Below are 16,369 nucleotides of genomic sequence, written 5' to 3'. Positions count from 1 at the left end.
CTCTGCGACTTCACGAGATGTCCAAGAAATAACAACTGGCATAGTAAAAAGTTGCAATGTCATTGGAAAATGTGATATAAGACACTTGCAATATCCGTTGACCTTGATTAAGTAACCTAATTATTTAATATCGTCTATCGGCTCGTTCACTAACTAGTTTACTAAGGTAAATGTATCCGACGGCTATTTCAGATTTAATTCACAGATGCACTTTTAAATAACAGTGGTTGTGAAGCTGTGTTCAATCCGTGATTGTCTTAAAAACAATGCCTATTATTCATTTAAAACAATGAAATCAAACATAGACGCGTTTTTGACGACTTGTTGATGTAGATTCTACAATCAGTACATTTGCGCCATTCCACCCTCAGCGTATTACATAAACCGATTCTGGTCCACATTTTGTGCTGCACACGAGCTTAGAGTTGCCTTAAGTTGTTCGTGTTTGTAAATCAATCAAACTACGGGTACCATCTGTTAAAACGGCTATGCTTATACTGGAAACGCGTCTAATAGTTTCGTGCTTTATTTTACCATACTTCAGAGTGTGATTCGTTTTGATATTCAAAAACTTCGTTATAAGAACTGGTTTATTTACAAAGCACGTGTGTCGTGCAATACGCATAACTTGTAGTATAGTTTCATCGTTGTTATTGGTAAGCTTTCAGATTCGTAAGCGCAAAAATTATGTAACGACATACATGTTGACATTCACGCCTCACACGCCTCACACGCCGGATATCACTAGCAAGTGCCCATTTTGATCCGCATCTTGGTAACTTGTGAAATCCGTGAACAAGTCCCCTGCGGGCCCGGTATATGACCTTCGTGTGGGGGTAAACCTCCGTATATATTATTCATAGGTGCTTGGTATTCGATACGTTTTCAAATTACAATGAAGATCTGTTCATCGGGTGTTCATCAGGTATTCAAATAAGAAACTGCTGATTGCCGCCTAATAAGGTTAAATCAAGAACCGCATTTCATGGTTAACTTTGGTTGCCATTGCAACCGAAAGGGAAAACTTATTTTCGGAAGTCGCAAGGCAGGCATAAAGCTTAGATATTTGGCACTAAACTAGTGCATTGCACTAAACATCGTCTGGTGAACCTCTACAAAGATTTTCAAATTATGCCCCGGGGGTCAAAATTACCCTACCCAGAGCGAACTTGGTTTTCAATATATGTTTATAGTGTAAACTTGATACAATCGTTCCCTCAACGTTTTATTTTAGAATAAAACTTCATGTAGTGGACCTCTACCAGCATTGTTTCAATTTGGAGGCAATCACCATTTGTGTTTTTTAATACCTGGCGAAGACCTAGTGAACAGATGTTCTTTGTAATTTGAAAACGTATCGAACACCCAGTGCATAGCTATGCATAATGATGCTTGAAAGTTCGGCTTTTTACGGCCAAAAACACCATTTAATTATTCGAATATCTGGCGAAGATCTGGTGAAGAGCTCTTCATTTTAATTTAATACCCTTTCGAACACCGAATGCACAGCTATGCGTTACGCTACTTTAAAGCACTGCCCAATACGGCGATTATCACCAATTTCTCGTTTGAATACCGGGCTAACGCCTGGTGAAGAGCTCTTCATTTTAATTTAAAACCCTGTCGAACACCCAGTGCATAGCTATGCATTAAGCTACTTAAAAGCGCTGCTCAATACGGCGGTAATCACCATTATCTTATTTGAATACCTATCGAACACCTGGTGAAGAGCGTTTCATTTTAATAAAAAACCCTATCGAACATCCAAAGCACAGCTATATGTTTCGCTACTTCAAAGCACTGCTCAATACGGCGGTAATCACCATTTTTCACTTGAATACCTGGTGAACTCCTGGTTAACAGCTAATTATAGTAATTTGAAACGTATCGAGCACCTAGTGCATAGCTAAGCATTATTCTACTTGAAAGCAATGCTCAATACGGCGGAAATCACCATTTTCCTATTTGAATACCTGGCGAACACCTGGTGAACAGCTCTTCATTGAAATGTGAAACCCTATCGAACACCCAGTGCACATTTATGCATTATTTTATTTGAAAGCACTGCTCAATACGGCGGAATCACCATTTTCTTATTTGAATACCTGGTGAACACCTGGTGAATAGCTCTGCATTGTAATTTGAAAATTTATGGAACACCTGGCGCATAGCAATGCATTGTGATGCTTGAAAGCCCGGATTTTTAAGGCCGCAAACACCATTTAATTGTTCGAATACATGGCAAAGATCTCGTGAAGATCTGTTCATTTTTATTTTAAAACTTTTTGAACACCCAGTTAAAAGCACTGCTCAATACGGAGGTTATCACCATTTTCTTATTTGAATACATGGCGAACACCTGGTGAAGAGCTCTTCATTTAAATTTTAAACTCTATCGAACACCCAAAGCACAGCTATGCGTTACGCTATTTCAAAGCACTTCTAAAAACGGCGGTTATCACCATTCTTCACTTGAATACCTGGTTAGCACCTGGTAAACAGCTCTTAATGAAATTTAAAAACGTATCGAACACCTAGTGCATAGCTTTGCATTATGATGCTTGAAAGTCTGGATTAATACGGCCGTAAACAATATTTCATTATTCGACTACCTGGCGACACCTGATGAAGAGCTCTTCATTTTAATTTTAAACCCTATCGATCACCCAGTGCGCAGCTATGCGTTACGCTTCTTGAAAGCACCGCTCAATACGGCGCTAATCACCATTCTGTACTTGAATACCTGGTGAACATCTGGTTAACAGCTCTTCATTGTAATTTCAAAACGATCGAACACCTACTGCATAGCTATACATTGTGATGCTTGAAAGTCCGGCTTTATACGGACGCAAACAACATTTCATTATTCGAATACCTGGTGAACACCTGGTTAAGAGCTCTTCATTTTAAGTGTAACCCCTGCCGAACACCCAATGCACAGCTATGCATTACGCTACATAAAACCACTGCTCAATACGGCGGTAGTAACCATTTGCTTATTTGAATACCTGGCGAACATCTGGTGAACAGCTCTTCATTGTAATATGAAAACATATCGAACACCTAGTGTATAGCTATGCATTTTGATGCTTGAAAGTCCTGTTTTTTTACGGCCGCAAACGACATTTCATTATTCAAATACCTGGCGAAGATCTGGTGAAGAGTTGTTCATTGTAATTTGAAACCCTATCGAACACCGAGTGCACAGCTATTCATTATGCTACTTGAAAGCACTGCTCAATACGGCGGAAATCACCATTTTCTTATTTGAATTCCTGGCGAACACCTGGTGAACAGCTCTTTATTTTCATTTGAAAACGTATCGAACACCTAGTGCATAGCTATACATTGTGATGCTTTAAAGTCTGGCTTTATTCGGCCGCGAAAAAAACATTTCATTATTCGAATTCCTGGCGAAGATCTGGTAAAGAGCTCTTCATTTTTATTTTTAAACCTGTTAAACACCCAGTGCACAGATATGCATTACGCTACTCAAAAGCACTGCTCAAATCATTTTTATTTGAATACTTGGTGAACAACTGGTAAACAGCTCTTCATTGTAATTTGAAAACGTATCGAACACTTAGTGCATATCTATGCATTATGATGTTTGACAGCCCGGCTCAAGTTGGCGGCATACTTTCATTTTCATTAGAATACCTGACGAAGACCCGGTGATTAACTGTTCATTTTGATTTGAAAGCCTGTCGAATACCCAATGCATATATATTCGTTATGTCATGAAAAGCTGGTGAAGATCTGGAACATATATAGCTGTGTTTTGCTTTTTAACATCTGACGAACACCCAATGCATAGCTGTGCATTTCTATGTTAAACAGCTGAAGAAGAGCTAAAATCTAACAGCCAACTTCACATACCTAAATTAAACTAGTTTATTATCCTCCAGCAAGTGCGACGATTCCAATTATGTCTCGTCCGAATTCTGGAAACATTTCTTTTTGCTTTACTGTCTTGTGTTAAAATATTACTAGTCATTTTCAAACATTCTTTCATACACGAGATTAATATTTGGAATCTATTCTTCAATGAAAACCTAATGGGTGATATATTGTTTGACCAGGATCAGTCACGAGTGGTAATTTATCTTGTTTATAGTCAATTTATCTAAAATTAACAAAAACATAATTGGAAGAAAATAATTGGTTAAAATATACACAAAACATAATTGAGTGTTTAGCAATTTTTCCGAGTGTAAATTACATGCGATAAGAAAAAGAAGTTTCATGTATTTAAAGTGAGATTATGGGCACTGTTTATAGGTGTCTATCGCAACCGTTGTTTATTTTTGGTGTTTTCACTTCATATACACTTATATTTGTTAATGCAGCATCAACATACTAAAACAATATCCAGGAAAGAGCAAAATAATGCATTTGAATATCAACCGTACTTCGTTTTGACAACTGATGACAGAAATGATTCGATTTACGTGAATCTTAATTTAGTTTTAGTGCAGATTTGTTCATACGACACAAAGACACTATTTTGTTTTACGTTCATTTCGGCTAAGAGGTCTGGGTGAGTCATGTAAAATATCGAATAGTATATACTTATATTTTTTATAAACAACTGGTAGCAAGATGAGTTGCAGATAATTGGTCAGTTACCACATTTTAACCTACTCTATTGACCTGTTTTTTTTTTCCAGATCAATTCAACAGTGGAAAATGCCCATAATATCACTTTAACTGCATTACAGTGCAATACCCATGTCTATCCCTGGTATTTCGAGAATGGCGGCTTCGGGAATCGAAACTCAAGTCTGGAGATCAATGCTAAGTATGTATCCAATAAACAGTTATTGCAATAATAATAATTCTTTCGGTTACGGAGTTCATTTTGGATTTTTTTTATATCGCATCAAAACGGTAACTATCAGATACAAACCAATCATCTTATCGTGTAACATTTATTAAGATCTATCCAACGGTTGGACGATTTTCCTAAAGAACAACGTCAACGCTATGCTAAACAATTTAAGATTTGACAGTTTATTAAGAACGTCTAATAAGAAAGTAATAACAGATGTCCTGTATAATTGGTGAAACAATCAGGTAAGATATATTTCGTACGCATGTTTCATGTTCAGAATCGATAACATACACCTTTGGGGAATTGTGAATTAAATTTTGGCCAAGGTGTTTTCCCCGAGAAGCAAATCACCTGATCTCATTTCTAGAGATTCCGGAATTAGGTTCGGTGAAATGATAAATGTCTACACGTTCACGGTATAAATTATAAAAAATAAAGCATGTTGTTGATAAACAACTTAAATGATTTGAATATATTAACTTAAAATTGTACCCGTCTAAATGCGGTATTTAACTAACATGTTCTTTGAATATGTGATTATTTTTATAGCACAAACAGAACATCAGCGAAAATTGATATATGGGATGCTTGTTTTATTGTTTCATGTTCATGGTGCAGAATCAACAGGGTTTACACACAATTCGAACAAGAGGTAAACACGCCGATAACAAAATGTTATTTTTATTAGTGTGATAAACCTACTTACGTTTAGCAGTTTGCAATTGTTTAGTATAAACAAGAAATCTTTTCGAAAAACTGGGGCAATATATTAAACATGTTTTAAAATTGATGTCAATACAATAATAGGGTCAAAATTTAACCAAGAATACAAGTATTTTTAAATACATCAAATTGGCATAATTACATATTGACAGAAGCGGCGTTTTAAGTTATTGTTATATGATAGACGAACATTGAAAGGGTATTTTATTAACGTTTATTGCAAAACACCGGCTTGTTAACGTCCGTCGATACTGAAGTCAAAACCCCACATTATAACATGACACCGAACCCTATTAATTGAATATCACTGGTATCATAACTCTTGTCAGAAATGTACATGGTGCAGCATTAAGTTATTTTCTCTCGCAAATGTTGCACCGGTTTCACCCATTGAAACATACAAGACTAGCGAAATGTAACCATATTTTTTCTCCTGAACATGTTCTTGAAGTAATTATTTAACTATATCAAATAAACCAAACACTGAACCGCATACCTACAAGAATAATTCAATGATTTATTATCCAAAATAAGAACTATAATTTTTTGTTAGACACGTAGGTTTTTGATATTGATCGTGCATTACAATACGCATATTTATAAACTGAATTCGTGTCTTATAACATTTTGAGCGTTTCCTTGGTTTCGTAATTTCGAACTTTTCAATCGCACGGAATGATTTCGGTCAAAGGACGTTGTCAAAATCAAATGAAATAACGGTATAAAATTACTAATGATACATCAACATGTTTGGTAAAATAAGAAATATATTAAGATGTTTATTTATATCACATCGCACAGACAAACACAGCAATCGCTACATTTTAAACGACATTAAAGAGATTAACAATTCCAGTTTTGACACCATTCAATTTCAGACATGACTATTGTAAATTCTTACATGATAGTCGCTAAATGTTAATAACGCGAAGAAAAAAAACAGATGGATTAAAATGTACGTTAAAATTCACTCCTGATTCTGAGCTAAGCATTGTTATATCTAGCTCGCAAAACCATTTTGTTGGCATTTGACCACACCTCAAAAGTTCAAATCAATTTGGTTTCTTTATTAACTTATAAACACATTTTAGTTCATAATTATTTTATAATTTCAGGACCCATTTTCTTTTTTTAAACTTGCATACATTGTCCCTTTAAATATAAAATTTTGCATATGCACCATTAACTTGTATATTAAAACTTGATGAAATTATTTACGTTTCGTTTAACTAAAATGTGTATAACACAATATTTCTTCTACATTATTTTAGCTTAATTGTACATGCGGACATGTTACGATTATTATGGATGAAAAAGTTCGTCATCACGAAAGAACGACAACTATACTGGCTATAACAACATAAAGCAAAGAACGACAACTATACCGGCTATAGCAATACCAAGCAAAGAACGACAACTATACCGGCTTTAACAAAACCAAGCAAAGAACGACAACTATACCGGCTATAACATCACATAGCAAGTTGACATAGATATCATGACATTTATCGCCCTTTGTGTAGTTCTGGTGTGTATATGTGTCGTTCTTTCCCGTTGGCGTGTTGTTTTCTAATGTGAAAATAACATAATATGTTTATAAAACCCTTTTACAATAATACACATTGATATTTTAAATGGCTTTTTTAATCATTTACCCATTCAATAAATGTTTCACATTGCTGTCATAAAACTCATCAAACTACAACGAATTCAAGTATCATTAATGTTAAAGAGTTATTAACTTGACAATTATTAAAACTTCCTGGTAATAATGGTTATGATTTTAAAATAGGAAACTGCATGCAGTTATGGAAAGTCCCTATTGTAAAATGAAATGAATATAATAATCAAAGCGCTGAAAGCACTGTAGGTGTTCGCTGTTGTATAAGTTTAGACGCAACTCAGTTTTAAAAATTATGTTATAGCTTTTTATATTGCAAGTTTTAAATGAACACAACCTATCTATACAAATTTATAAAGAGTGTGTCTTAAAGCACAGGTCCAGATGTGTTTTTTAATCACTAATAAAAAATATAATTTAAGCTTCATTTTGGGAAAACAGGGCTTAATGCATATGCATTAATTGACATCCCAGTACCAGAGACTGTTTAAACGAAAAATATTATAAAATCAGAAAAGTCGTCCTTGATAAGCTTGTGCGCATTGCACAGGCTAATCAGTGTGCACAGGCTAATCTTATTTGACATGCATTAAGCCCCGTTTTCCCTGAAAACAGCCAAGATGAACAGATTTCAATGATAAACACTAGACTGGCCAATGTCGTCTTGAAAGCTGTTAAACACTTTTAGTCATATACTTCCACTGCAATAAACAGGCAAATGTGGTGGTTATCTTTCCTAGCAGACGATTCTAGCATAAATTTGTCGTCTGCTAATTTTACTGAAACAGGCAGTGGTTGTCTTTCCATAACGTAGCTAAGCAGTTTAAGCGCATACTGTTTTGCAAAATTTGCTCAGTAACATTAGTGTGAGCTAACGCTCACACTAAAAACAGCATGCTTAAATGAGTATATGATAAATGTCTTGTTCACTCAGACATGTTCCATTAATCTGAGGTCCTTAGGCAGTAAACTCTTGAAAGCTCACTGTCATAGACTGCTCGTGATCTTAAAAATGTTACAACTGGCTGTGGTGTGAGAGGTGATGCGTCACATATTGTTAACATGGTTACATCTGAATGTGGATAATTCGTTTTGCACAGCTTTCTAATTCATCCGCTTACATAAAGGAAATCAGCTGAGAGGCTCCATTGTTTCGTACGGTATACCGTACGTTCCTTAAACTCCCTCTTACATGTAAGAAAGTAACATAATCCGGACATCTTCAGCGCAGTGACCCTATCTGGTTTTTAATTTTCTCGATCTCTTATTTGATTGTATTCTGTTTTTTAAACACAAATACGATAATCAGTTGTCATGAAGTCAAACAAATCGAGATCATTATGCTGCCGCTCTTGCTTTAAACAAGGTCGAAAAACACGAAAATGTATGCAAGGGGCCGTTATTTTGTCAGTGTATGTGTCATCATAGGATAAACACAATAGTGTAGCGATTACAACACGGCTTTCTATTTAAAAAAATAATGATTTCTTTGATTCATTAACAAACTCAATATAAAAGGATCCAATATTTCCAATGCCGGTGTAAAATGTATGCAGTATTTAAACGATACAGCAATGGATATACAGACGAGTGTCCATGAATTGCATAGAAAAATATATTTGTTTTAAGGATTTGCATTATTGGATATAAAGGAAACTTAAATTACAAAATCACAATTGTTACCAACTCAATTTTAAAGGCGTATCAGAAAATCTAAACGTGTCTCAACTACAGGTGTTGGGTAGTTTTTTTATCTTGTTGTTTACCAGACCATCATATGTGTGATTGTGACTGATTGTGACCATGACTTTGAGGTCTTAAAGCACATAGTATCCCAATGTTAATGCAAGGTTTGTTTTATTCAACTTCAATAAAATAACAGAAACAATCACTGTGAAAAACATGTTATGCTTTTTGCTTTATACATGTAGTATAATATATCAAATACTTTTGTCATCAATACTTGTGAGATAAAACCACATGTGCTTTATTTAGATTTATTACTGTAACTGTTCATGTTCTTAATAACATTGTATATTTTTACATTTTGTTAAAGGCAAGTTTTACCCATGATTTATCGTGTGTTCATACAGTATTGTATGTTTGTAACTGTAAACATACATTTAAAACAACAGTTAATTTATGTATGAAAGTTTAGTCTGTATTCAATTACTTTAAAAAAATGGATTTATAAAGCTCACTACAAGGAAACATACAAGAGTTGTAACTGAATTTAAAGAAGATTATGTTCATCCTTATAAGATTCACAGTATACGTGAACCCATTTTCACTTTACACATATTTAACTGTTGTAATGAGTCTATTACCCGCTTAACAGATTTTGCAGACTTGACAGACAATAATGAGGTGATATGTTTGTCTTTCGATTCGCGATTCCCATGGCTGGCTGTTTTATCTGCAAATATAAATAATATATTAATGGTGTAATCAAAGATTTCATGAGTATAGAAAACAGCCAATTTATTCTTACTTTATCTTAATAATAATATTTTAATATATATATATATATATATTCTATAACCATGTTTCGAGACAGAATACAGTATAGTACAGTGGTAATCAAAAGAAGTATATTGTTGAGATCTATTCCTCATTTGAATACACATAACATCAGGGCATGCAAAGGAAGGATTTCACAATACAGATAAGTTGAAACTAGTTTGTCTTTCATTAGTCAGTTCATTTATTTACATTGCAAACGGGGGGAAATATTGAGAATGCATATTTAATTGCAATATATGCTGAGCATGAAAACTAAGTTTAAAGGGATATTACGGGCATCTAACAGTTTATAGGTGTCTATCGCAACCGTTGTTTATTTTTTGGTGTTTTCACTTCATATACACTTATATTTGTTAATACAGCATCAACATACTAAAACAATATCCCGGAAAGAGAAAAGTAATGCATTTGAATATCGACCGTACTTTCGTTTGAAAACTGATCACGCATGTACAATCTGAACCTAAATTTAGTTTTAGTGCAGATTCGTTTATACGACACAAAGACACAATTTTGTTTTACGGATCATTTCGGCTTACAGGACTGGGTGAGTCGCGTAAGATATCGAATATAAAATATATGTTTATAAACAATTGGTAGCGAGATCAGTTGCATATAATTGGTCAGTAACCACATTTTAACATACTCTTTTGACCTGTTAATTCTTTTCAGCTCAATTCAACAGTGAAAAATGGCCAGTATATCACTTTAATGTTCAAATAAAGGCAGTGAACTTCAGAGCACATCTTTGAATTTATGGTAATGACTCACGCCCTTTCAGTGCATCAAGTGTACCGGAAATGGTTAGCTTATGCCCATTACACAATGCATTTTTTCTTCGTTAAATGAGAGTGGAAAGTCTAATTGATGACCTTTCCGAATAACATATACACGAATCGTCTCAGTCTGAAAAGGACATATGAATATCCAACATAAATGTTATAGTTAAAAGTTTTTCAATGACGCTGTGTGTACGTTATCAACGTTATATATCATATATGTCATAAGTAAGATCATTAACACGCGCTTTATGTTAAGAGGAAAATCTAGATGGAATAATTCTCATAGCGCCATGAAGTTTTAATGATAATGGATGTTCATTCTATCAGTCTTTCGTTTATTTTCGCGACTCTTCTTGCAATAAATAATATATACATGATTTATTTTAATTATTATAAATGTGTTAAAAGTTTATTTCCGTAACTTACTGAAATGAAAATAAGTAATGAAATGTTAGTTTTTCGTTTTGCTCAATTTTTACTCAATAAGAAGGCTAAAGAATAACTGATCATTATGTGAACCCATGTTGCCCAAATATGACAGAACAGGCTGCAGATTACATATTCAGTGTCATGTAATGTACATAGTGGTGTATATCATACATTTTCGCAAAATCTTGCAGTGTTTAATATTCAAGTACTATTCACATAAGTGCGCTTGCAATATCATTCTATTTTTATCGTTACCAAGAAATCCTCAACAAAATTGAACAAACACTTAAACACGGAAACACGCACTGTTATTTCACTATCCGGCCCGGAAGAAAAAATTGATATTACCTAGTATGAATTATTATATCGGGGATTTTACGTTGCTGGTAAAATAAATCTTTTTAAGTCAGAACAAGGAAATTAAACAGGAATTAAACATATGCTAAAAGGCGTCTTACGCAATATAAATTTTACTGTTTTTATCTATAAATTGTTCATGTTCATACCGATTTATGGCCATAATTATAAATGCCATAAACTGAAATAAAAATACGAATGTAAAAACTTTTCCTACCTATAAAGTTTATACCAGTTGACAATAAAAATGATTCATTGGTACACTATGGATAGTAAAGAATCGCACCAGGTTATGTTTTGATATATTAACTACTTAAAATTGTTAACATTAAACACAAATAAAATATTGAAGCTTTGAAAATGTTCGTAACAAAATCGGTGATTGTTTGAGGTTAATGCCGTAGATGACCCGTATTGGAATTGGGGTCACTAGATCAAAGGTCAACTCCGCCAAGGACGGTCCAAAGCCCGTGCGGAGGAGAGTTGGACGGCATCATCGGTTCATGGAATGTCCGAACCATGTACAAGACCGGAAAGACAGCACTAGTGGTCGCAGAGATTAGTAAGTTCAATTCTACCATCCTAGGTATCAGTGAGTCAAAATGGACTTGCTCTATGCAGAGGCGATAGACTTCCGATGAGCAACTGTTGTTCTCGGGGCATGAGAAGGAGAATGCAGCACACACCAGGCAGTAGCCCGGATGCTTTCCAAGTCGGCACAGAGAGCGCTCATCGGGTGGAAGGCACACGGATCATGGATCATGACGGCCTCTTTCCTTACAAAGAAGAAGAGGATCAACGTGGACATAATCCAGTGCTACGCCCTGACGTACGACAGTTAAGAGGATGGGAAGGACAACTTTTACAATAGAATGTGAACCATCATTCAAGACAAACCAAAGAGAAACATCATCATCATTCACAATATATACTGAACATAACTTACCTTAATTGTGGAACCCGGTGAAATAACGTATTCCAGCCTTGGAGCTACATCGATTTTCGTAAGTTAGTTAAATGCCACGATTCTTTAAAAACACTTATGACACAATAGGCAATCTGAATATACCCGTATTGGAAAACATGTTTATAGATTAATTATTGCATAACTTTTCATTTTCCTTGTCCATAACTTGAATAATTGACAATACCTATTACCTTACAGGTGGCTATATATTTATAAATAGTATAACGAATAAGCTTATACATCCAATATATTTTTGCATCACATTTACAATTCATTGCATCATACAAATCAAATCAATACAAAACAAATCATACAAGCTGTTAGACTTGATGTTTTAAGTTAGGTTGTTCAGTCAGTTGATCAATAATCGAAAAATTACGAAAGACTTTTATGCATTATTAGTTGGATATTGATTATAATTAAGGTCAACTTCCTTGATTCTGGCAGTAATATCACATTTATAATTCATTGCATTAAACAAATCAATTCAATACAAAACAAATCACACAAGCTGTAAGACTTGACAAGTTAGGTTGATTAGTCAGTTGATCAATAATCGAAACATTACGAAAGACGGTTTTGCATTATTATTTAAGGTCTTTTCGCCCTTCGCACTTAATTGTGTTACATTTGTATGTTCACGAACCGTTTATGTAAGCGTAATATATGTAGAATGTTCGTTTTGGATTTTGGGAATGCTTTATGGTAGGAAAAGCATTCGAATAATAGTATAATCTATTAAAATTATTAATAACACATATTTATGTAACTAAACTTTACAAATCTTTCGAACACGAACACTGCATTTCAATTAGAAAGAGAACTAACTTGGGTTTGTTGAAGATCAATATTTTTAAACAACCCATATACGGCTTTTGCGTAGCTGTAAATATTAAAGAACAATTGTGTCCGTCACATAGACAAAGTTCTATGTATCACGCATGGTTCAAAAACAATTATGGGCATTATTGATTTTGGAAATTTAAATTCAAGTAGAAAGAGGTTACATGTAGCCGCATCTACTGTGGTAACTTTAAAATAAAATAGTTTTAAAAAGCGGCATTAAGGTAATTTTATAGTTGACATTGTGAAAGGAACTTATCCAATATGTTTTGCTTAAGAATGTTGGAATTAATATAAGGTCGTGTTGCACTGCACAAAATACCGGGTTTATTTCAAACATATAGCTCAACAAGATATACATTTAAAAAATCTGAGCTTTGGATTATTGTTTTCTCATTTATTTTTTCTTGTTAACGTATGGTTAGATGTTGAATGTCTGTCATTTGGATATTTAAATTGGTGACGGATTTAGAATTGACCAACATAAATTTTGGGATCCCTTTAAACACCGCACTAAAGTATTCAAGTAATTTATATGTTTGTTTAATATTGTTTACAGTTTTAAGTTAGTCAATAGTAATTCAAATATATGAAAAACAATACAATTATGAGTTACTTATTAAGTTATATGAATATAGCTTTGAATGAGTCAATATTCAGCAGCTAATAAGCATGAGTAACAATAGAGGTTGGGTCGTGCATTGTTAATTCTAATTGAAATCATTTGATTACATTTAGTTGTTTACATAAATGTTCTTGTATTAACAACATTACTTGGTTAAGTTTTGTTTCGACAGGTTCCATTCATGTTTGGGTTATTTTCAATTTATGGAAAACAACATGTCACACAAATATCGCAGACCTTTGTGTTATGAAGTTGCCATTTAAAGACAAACATTAAATTTTGTTGAATGTTATGTAAAACGAATTGTGTCTTCACTAAGTAGGAATTAGGATTTATTGCCAAATACAATTACAATTAATTATTAACTACAGTCACATAATAATGATCAACATTTACACTTCTATGCATATTTCTCTCGTGCGATTGCAATTTTCTTTTTCTTATAACGATCCAACCTGTCACGTAGAATGTCGGCCATATTTGGTGTCATTTTACTTAGTTTGCGTGTCCTACATTTAGTAAGTCATAGCGATATTAATCGAATATTCGTAGTTTTTCGCACATACACGGAAAACGTTCGGAGTGACATTGTTAAATATTGCATTGTTTACTGTTTAAAATAAGTTATTATTAATTTGAAGTAATAACACAATACAATTATGTTAATAATTTACGTAATTATTTATAAAAAATATAGCTTTGCATACGCATTTTTTTATGATTTTTTTGGCGATTCACCATGAGTGGATTTACAGGTTTGGTTGCGTTTTGTTAATTAAATTTAAGGTGTTCTTATTCTCAATGTCTGTTATTTCACTTGAAAAATTGAATAGAAAAAAATTTCGTTTGAGCATGTTCTGTCAATTGTTGGGTTTCTTGTTCCCATCTACTTTCAATTTACGGACCATAGCATACTATAACAAAATGGCGAATTCGACATATTTCGTGAGCATGTACGAAGAGTTATAGGAAAAAACATACTTTGACGTTGCACTATTTCTGCTTTCATGTCAAAATGCCAAAAGAATTAAAACTATGTTAATTATTAACATGAATGTTGCACACAGTCACATGTGTTCTTTCCTGGAAAGGAAAGATTCATATAAATCTTAAACACTTTTATTACAATAACTGATAATGCTGGTTTGAAGAAGTTTGCTTTTGAGAAGAATCTTGATTACATACTCGCATAACAAGTGCATCATCAATGATATATATAAAAGAAACACATTCACTTAAAATCATATGCTTATTAACAAATTAAAATGGAAATAAATGCAAGAATAAATAAATGAAAAATAAATAAATAAATAATCAACAATATAAATAAATATAAATACATAGAAAAATCAATAAATAAATACATTAATTAATACTGACATACATAGATGCATCCACATACACACGCATATATATATATATCTATATTGAATAAATACACAAATAAATAAATACTTAACTGTAAATCGACCTTAATCTTAATTATAGAAGCAGTCCAGGAATCTGACAGACCTGAACCTGGCAAAGACGATGAGAGCCATGGTCAAATAAATATATTGTACTATTGTTTATATATGTTTTAGTCACGGATGTTTATTTATGTAAATAAGTTTTTAAATGTGTTATGGACTTTCTTTTTTAGATGGCGCATCCTACAATGAAATCAGGTCCATCCATAGTAAGTGTATTACATCTTATACGTTTATATAATTCATTTATACATCATCCGGTAGATTAAAACACAAATAGATGACTATTTACTTGGACATTGCATTTAACATAATTTTAATATTGATATTCTTAACTGAAGTGTCTCTTATAACTCCAAATATACTTTTACATTACAAATACAATTTCTGAAATTGCCATAACGTGTCACTTAAAACAACAAGACTATTTATTGCCAAGCAATAAAAGTCCTAGGTACCAGAAATCTTGACGTAGGAACAAACTGAAAGGACGATCATAATCTCCATATTGCCATCTATGCATGTTTCAAGGTTCATAAATTATTTTAAGAACTTTTAAAGTTATCGCAGGATCCACCAATTTTCAGCAAGATTTCTAGTCTATTTGTTGCAATAGCAACCAGAATTCTTGACGTAGGAACAAAATGAAATGTCTTGCATAATCTTCATATTGTTATCTATCCATGTTTCAAGTTTCATGAAAAATATGAAGAACTTTAAAAGTTATTGCAAGTTCCAGAAAAGTGTGACAGACTGACAGACACACACACAGAGCGCAAACCATAAGTCTCTCTCCGGTTTCTCCGGTAGGGGATTAATAAAGACCTTTCTATTGCCATGGTCGGTGTTTTTGTTTGCGTGCAAGTTTTCTGCTTAATTATATTCATTAGTAATTAACATACTTATTTTCAACACAGCATATGTGGCTCAGGAGCTGGGCTCAAGTGATGACCTACAAGTGGAAGTCGGTAAGTATCTGTTAATATTATCCGAATTTTGCCTTACGGGTGTTTAGTGATATATCCTTTGATCTATAGAACACAGTAAATAATGCATATTTGTGATTATCATAAAAATAAAAACAACTAGGCCTAATATCTGAACAAGAAATAACCATACATACCAGTAATTGGCGTTATTTTGTATTAAAACTGAGTCATTTAAAAGGAACCACCAAAATACGTTAACGTTATTTA

This window comes from Dreissena polymorpha, chromosome 15, assembly GCF_020536995.1.
Source record: "Dreissena polymorpha isolate Duluth1 chromosome 15, UMN_Dpol_1.0, whole genome shotgun sequence".
NCBI lineage: Eukaryota > Metazoa > Mollusca > Bivalvia > Myida > Dreissenidae > Dreissena > Dreissena polymorpha.
This window is presented reverse-complemented; position numbering follows the sequence as displayed.